Source organism: Olea europaea, chromosome 4, assembly GCF_002742605.1.
Source record: "Olea europaea var. sylvestris chromosome 4, O_europaea_v1, whole genome shotgun sequence".
NCBI classification, from domain to species: Eukaryota; Viridiplantae; Streptophyta; class Magnoliopsida; order Lamiales; family Oleaceae; genus Olea; species Olea europaea.
In genome coordinates this window covers 5,016,133-5,022,565 of record NC_036240.1, presented here as the reverse complement: position 1 = coordinate 5,022,565, position 6,433 = coordinate 5,016,133, and positions in this window count along the sequence as shown.

The window sequence follows — 6,433 nt, the reverse complement described above, 5'->3', positions numbered from 1 at the left end:
TGTTCACTAAGGGTAACACGTATAGCCTTAGATCGCCCTGCATATTTAGCATGGCCTTGTAAGATTTCATAGGAGGAATGTCCACTAAGGGTCGCAGCACTTACGCCCATAGATCGGCCTGCGTATGGAGCAAGGCTTTTAAGATCCTGTAGGAGGAATGTCCACCAAGGGCAACACGAACAGCCTTATATCGACTTGCGTATATAGCAGGGCATTATAAGATTCTTTTAAAAGAATGTCCACAATGGGTAACAGGTACAGCCTTAGATCGGCCTGCATATGTAGCAGGGCTTTGTAACATTCCTCAGCAGCAATGTCCACTAAGGGTCACAATATTTACGCCCTTAGATCGGCCTGTGTATAAAGCAGAACTTTTTAAGATTCCTTAGGAGGAATGTCCACTAAGGGTAACACATACAGCCATAGCTTGGCCTGCATTTGTCGCAGGGCTTTGTAAGATTCTTTATGAGGAATGTCCACTAAGGGAAACACGTACAATCATATATCGGCCTGCGTATACATCAGGGTTTTGTAAGATTCTTTTAGAGGAATGTCCACTAAGGGTAACACGTACAGCCTTAGATCGGTCTGCGTGTGTAGCAGAGATTTCTAAGATTTCTCAGGAGGAATGTCCACTAAGGGTTGTAGCAGTAACGCCCTTAGATCGGCCTACATATGGAGCTGGGCTTTGTAAGATTCCTTGGGAGGAATGTCCACTAACGGTAACACGTATAGCCTTAAATCGGCCTGCGTATGTAGTAGGGCTTTGTAAGATTCCTTAGGAGGAATGTCCACTAAGGGTAACACGTACAGCCTTAGATCGGCCTACGCATGTAGCAAGGCTTTGTAAGATTCCTTAGGAGGAATGTCCACTAAGGGTCGTAGCACTTACGCCCATAGATCGGCTCACGTATGGAGCAGGGCTTTGTAAGAATCTTTTGGAGGAATGTACACTAAGGGTAACACGTACAACCTTAGATCCGCCTGCGTATGTAGCAGGGTTTTGTAATATTTCTTAGGAGGAATGTCCACTAAGGGTCGCAGCACTTACGCCCTTAGATCGGCCAGCATATGAAGTAGGGCTTTCTTAATATTCCTTCACGGGACTGTCCACTTAGGGTAACACGATAGCCTTAGATCGGCCTGCGTATGGAGCGGGGCTTTATAAGATTCTTTAGAAAGAATGTCCACTAAGGAAAACACGTACAGCCTTAGATCGGCCTGCGTATGTAGCAGGGCTTCGTAAGATTCCTTAGGAGGAATGTCCAGTAAGGGTAACACGTACAGCCTTAGATCGGCCCACGTATGTAGTAGGGCTTTGTAAGATTCCTTAGGAGGAATGTCCACAAAGGGTCGCAGCACTTACTCCCTTAGATCGGACTGTGTATAGAGCAGGATTTGTAAGATTCTTTTGGAGGAATGTCCACTAAGGGTGACACGTCCAGCCTTATATAGGCCTACGTATATAGCAGAGCTTTGTAAGATTCTTTAGGAAGAATGTCCACTAAAGGTAACACATATAGCCTTAGATGGCCCTGTATATGTAGCATGGCTTTGTAAGATTTCTTAGGAGGAATGTCCACTAAGAGTTGCAGCACTTACGCCCTTAGTTCGGCCTGCGTATGGTGCAAGGCTTTGTAAGATTCTATAGGAGAAATGTCCAACAAGGGCAACACGAATAACCTTATATCGGCCTGTGTATGTAGCAGGGCATTGTAAGATTCTTTAAAAAGAATGTTCACTAAGGGTAATAGGTACAGCCTTTGATCGGCCTACATATGTAGCAGGGCTTTGTAAAATTCCTCACCAGCAATGTCCACTAAGGATCACAACACTTACGCCCTTAGATCGGCCTGCGTATGAAGTAGGGCTTTGTAAGATTCCTTAGGAGGAATGTCCACTAAGGGTAACAAGTACAACCTTAGATTGGCTTACATTTGTCGCAAGGCCTTGTAAGATTCCTTATGAGGAATGTCCACTAAGGGAAACACGTACAACCTTAGATCGGCCTGCGTATGTAGCAGGGCTTTGTAAGATTCTTTTGGAGGAATGTCCACTAAGGATAACACGTACAGCCTTAGATCGGCCTGCGTGTGTAGCAGAGATTTCTAAGATTCCTCAGGAGGAATGTCCACTAAGGGTTGTAGCACTAACGCCCTTAGATCGGCCTGCGTATGGAGCTAGGCTTTACATGATTCCTTAGGAGGAATATCCACTAATGGTAACACGTACAACCTTCAATCGGCCTGCGTATGTAGTAGGGCTTTGTAAGATTTCTTAGGAGGAATGTCCACTATGGGTAACACGTACGCCTTAGATCGACCTGCGTATGTAGCAGGGCTTGGAAAGATTCCTTAGGAGGAATGTCCACTAATGGTCACATGTACAGCCTTAGATTGACCTGTGTATGTAGCAGGGCCTTGTAAGATTCCTTATGAGGAATGTCCACCAAGGAAAACACGTACAACCTTAGATCGGTCTGCGTATGTTGCAGGGCTTTGAAAGATTCTTTTGGAGGAATGTCCACTAAGGATAACACGTAGAGCCTTAGATCGGCCTGCGTGTGTATCAGAGATTTCTAAGATTCCTCAGGAGGAATGTCCACTAAGGGTTGTAGCACTAACACCCTTAGATCAGCCTGGGTATGGAGCTAGGCTTTACATGATTCCTTAGGAGGAATGTCCACTAATGGTAACACGTACGACCTTCAATCGGCCAGCGTATATAGTAGGGCTTTGTAAGATTCCTTAGGAAGAATGTCCACTAAGGGTAACACGTACGCCTTAGATTGGCCTGCGTATGTAGCATGGCTTGGAAAGATTCCTTAGGAGGAATGTCCAATAATGGTCATATGTACAGCCTTAGATCGACCTATGTATGTAGCAGGGCCTTGTAAGATTCCTTAGGAGGAATGTCCACTAAGGTTCGTAGCACTTACGCCCATAGATTGGCCCGCATATGGAGCAGGGCTTTGTAAGAATCTTTTGGAGGAATGTCCACTAAGGGTAACATGTACAACCTTAGATCCGCCTGCGTATGTAGGATGGCTTTGTAAGATTTCTTAGGAGGAATGTCCACTAAGGGTCACAGCACTTACGCCCTTAGATCGACCAGCGTATGAAGCAGGGCTTTCTTAATATTCCTTAAGGGAACTGTCCACTTAGGGTAACATGTACCGCCTTAGATCGCCCTGCGTATGGAGCAGGGCTTTCTAAGATTCTTTAGGAAGAATGTCCACTAAGGGAAACATGTGCAACCTTAGATCGACCAGCGCATGTAGCAGGGCTTTGTAAGATTCCTTAGGAGGAATGTCCACTAAGGGTAACACATACAGCCTTAGATCGGTCTGCGTATGTAGCCGGGCTTTGTAAGATTCTTTAGGAAGAATGTCCACTAAGGGAAACACGTACAGCCTTATATTGGCCCACGTATATAGCAGGGTTTTGTAAGATTCCTTAGGAGGTATGTCCACTAAGGGTCGTAGCACTTACGCCCTCAGATCGGCCTGTATATGGAGCGGGGCTTTGTAAGATTCCTTAGGAGGAATGTCCACTAAGGATAATAGGTAAAGCCTTAGATTTGCCCGGGCATGTAGCAGGGCTTTGTAAGATTCCTTAGGAGGAATGTCCACGGAGGGTAACATATGTAGCAGGGCTTTGTAAGATTCCTTAGGAGGAATGTCCACTAAGGGTAACATGTACAGCCTTAGAGCGACCTGCATATGTAGCAGAGCTTTATCAGATTCCTTATGACGAATGTCCACTAAGGGTAAGACGTATGGCCTTAGAACGGCCTGCATATGTAGCAGGGCTTTGTAAGATTCCTTAGGAGGAATGTCCATCAAGGGTAACACGTACAACCTTAGATGGGCCTGCGTATGGAGTAGGGCTTTGTAAGATTCCTTAGGAGGAATGTCCATGGAGGGTAACATGTACAGCCTTAGACCGGCCTGCTTATGTAGCAGGGCTATGTAAGATTCCTTAGAAGGAATGTCCACTAAGGGTAACACGTATAGCCTTAGATCGGCCTGCGTATGTAGCAGGGCTTTGTAAGATTCCTTAGAAGGAATGTCCACTAAGGGTAACACGTATAGCCTTAGATCGGCCTGCGTATGTAGCAGGGCTTTGTAAGATTCCTTAGAAGGAATGTCCACTAAGGGTAACACGTATAGCCTTAGATCGGCCTGCGTATGTAGCAGGGCTTTGTAAGATTCTTTTGGACGAATGTCCATTAAGGGTAACACGTACAACCTTAGATTGACCTGCTTATTCAGCAGAGCTTTGTAAAATTCCATTGGAGGAATGTCCACTGAGGGTAACACGTACAACCTTAGATCGGCCTGCGTATGTGGCAAGGCTTTATCAGATTCCTTATGACGAATGTCCACTAAGGGTAAGACGTACAGCCTTAGATTGGCCTGCGTATGTAGCAGGGCTTTTTAAGATTCCTTAGGAGGAATGTCCGTCAAGGGTAACACGTACAACCTTAGATGGGCCTGCATATGGAGCAGGGCTTTGTAAGATTCCTTAGGGAGAATTTCCTTGGAGGGTAACACGTACAGCCTTAGATCGGCCTGCGTATGTAGCAGGGCTATGTAAGATTCCTTAGAAGGAATGTCCACTAAGGGTAACACGTATAGCCTTAGATCGGCCTGCATATGTATTAGGGCTTTGTAAGATTCCTTAGGACGAATGTCTGTTAAGAGTAACACGTACAGCTTTAGATTGACTTGCTTATGTAGCAGAGCTTTATAAAATTCCGTTGGAGAAATGTCCACTGAGGGTAACACGTACAGCCTTAGATCGACCTGCGTTTGTAGCAGGGCTTTGTAAGATTCTTTAGGAGGAATGTCCACTAAGGGTAACATGTACAACCTTAGAGCGGCCTGTGTATATAGCAGGGCTTTATCAGATTCCTTTTGACGAATGTCCACTAAGGATAAGACGTACAACCTTTGATCGGCCTGGGTCTGTAGCCAGGCTTTGTAAGATTCTTTAGGAGGATTGTCCATCAATGGTAACACGTACAACCTTAGATGGGCTTGTGTAAGGAGTAGGGCTTTGTAAGATTCCTTAAGAGGAATGTCCATGGAGGGTAACAAGTACAGCCTTAGATCGGCCTGCGTATGTTACAGGGCTTTGTAAGATTCCTTAGGAGAAATGTCCACTAAGAGTCGCAGCACTTACATCCTTAGATCGACCTACGTATGGAGCAAGGCTTTGTAAGATTCTTTAGGAGGAATGTCCACTAAGGGTAACACGTACAACCTTAGATCGACCTGCGTATGTAGTCGGGCTTAGAAAGATTCCTTGGGAAAAATGTCCACTAAATGTCGCAGCACTTACGCCCTTAGATCAGCCTACGTATTGGGCATGGCTTTGTAAGATTCTTTAGTAGGAATGTACACTAAGGGTAACGCTTTCGCCTTAGATCGGCCTACGTATGTACCAGGGCTTTTTTAAGATTGCTGAGGAGGAATGTCCACTATGGGTCGCAACACTTACGCCCTTGGATTGGCTTGCGTCTGGAAGGATTGGCTTGCGTCTGGAATAGGGCTTTGTAAGATTATTTTGGAGTAACGTCCATAAGGATACCATGTAAACCCTTATACCGGCCTGCGTATGTAGCAGAGCTTTGTAAGATTCCTTAGGAAGAATGTCAAATAAGGGTAACACATACAGCCTTAGATTGGCTTGCGTTTGTTGCAGGGCTTTGTAAGATTTCTTAGGAGGAATGTCTACTAAGGGTTGCACCACTTTTGCCCATAGATCGGCCTGCGTATGGTGCAGAGCTTTGCAAGATTCTTTGGAAGGAATGTCCACTAAGGGTAACACTTAAAGCCTTCTATTGGCCTGCGTATGTATCAAGGCTTTGTAAGATTCCTTAGGAAGAATGTTGACGAAGGGTTACACGTACAGTCTTAGATCGGCCTGCATATGTAGCAGGGCTTTGTAAGATTCCATAGGAGGAATGTCCACTAAGGGTATCATGTACAGCCTTAGATCGGACTGTGTATGTAGCAGGGCTTTGTAAGATTCCTTAGGAGGAATGTCAACTAAGGGTCGCAGCACTTACGCCCTTAGATCGGCCTGTATAGGAGCAGGGCTTTGTAAGATTCCTTAGGAGGAATGTCCACTTAGGGTAACATGTACAACCTTAGATCAGCCTGCGTATGTAGCAGGGCTTTGTAAGATTCCTTAGGAGAAAAGTCCACTAAGGGTCATAGCACTTACGTCCTTAGATCAGCCTGCGTATGGAGCAGGGCTTTGTAAGATTCATTAGGAGGAGTGTCCACTAAGGGTAACACGTACAGCTTTAGATCAACCTGCGTATGCAGCAGGGCTTTGTAAGATTCCTTAGGAAGAATGTCCACGAAGGCGTAGCACATACGTCCTTTGATCGGCCTGCGTAAGGAGTTGGGCTTTGTAAGATT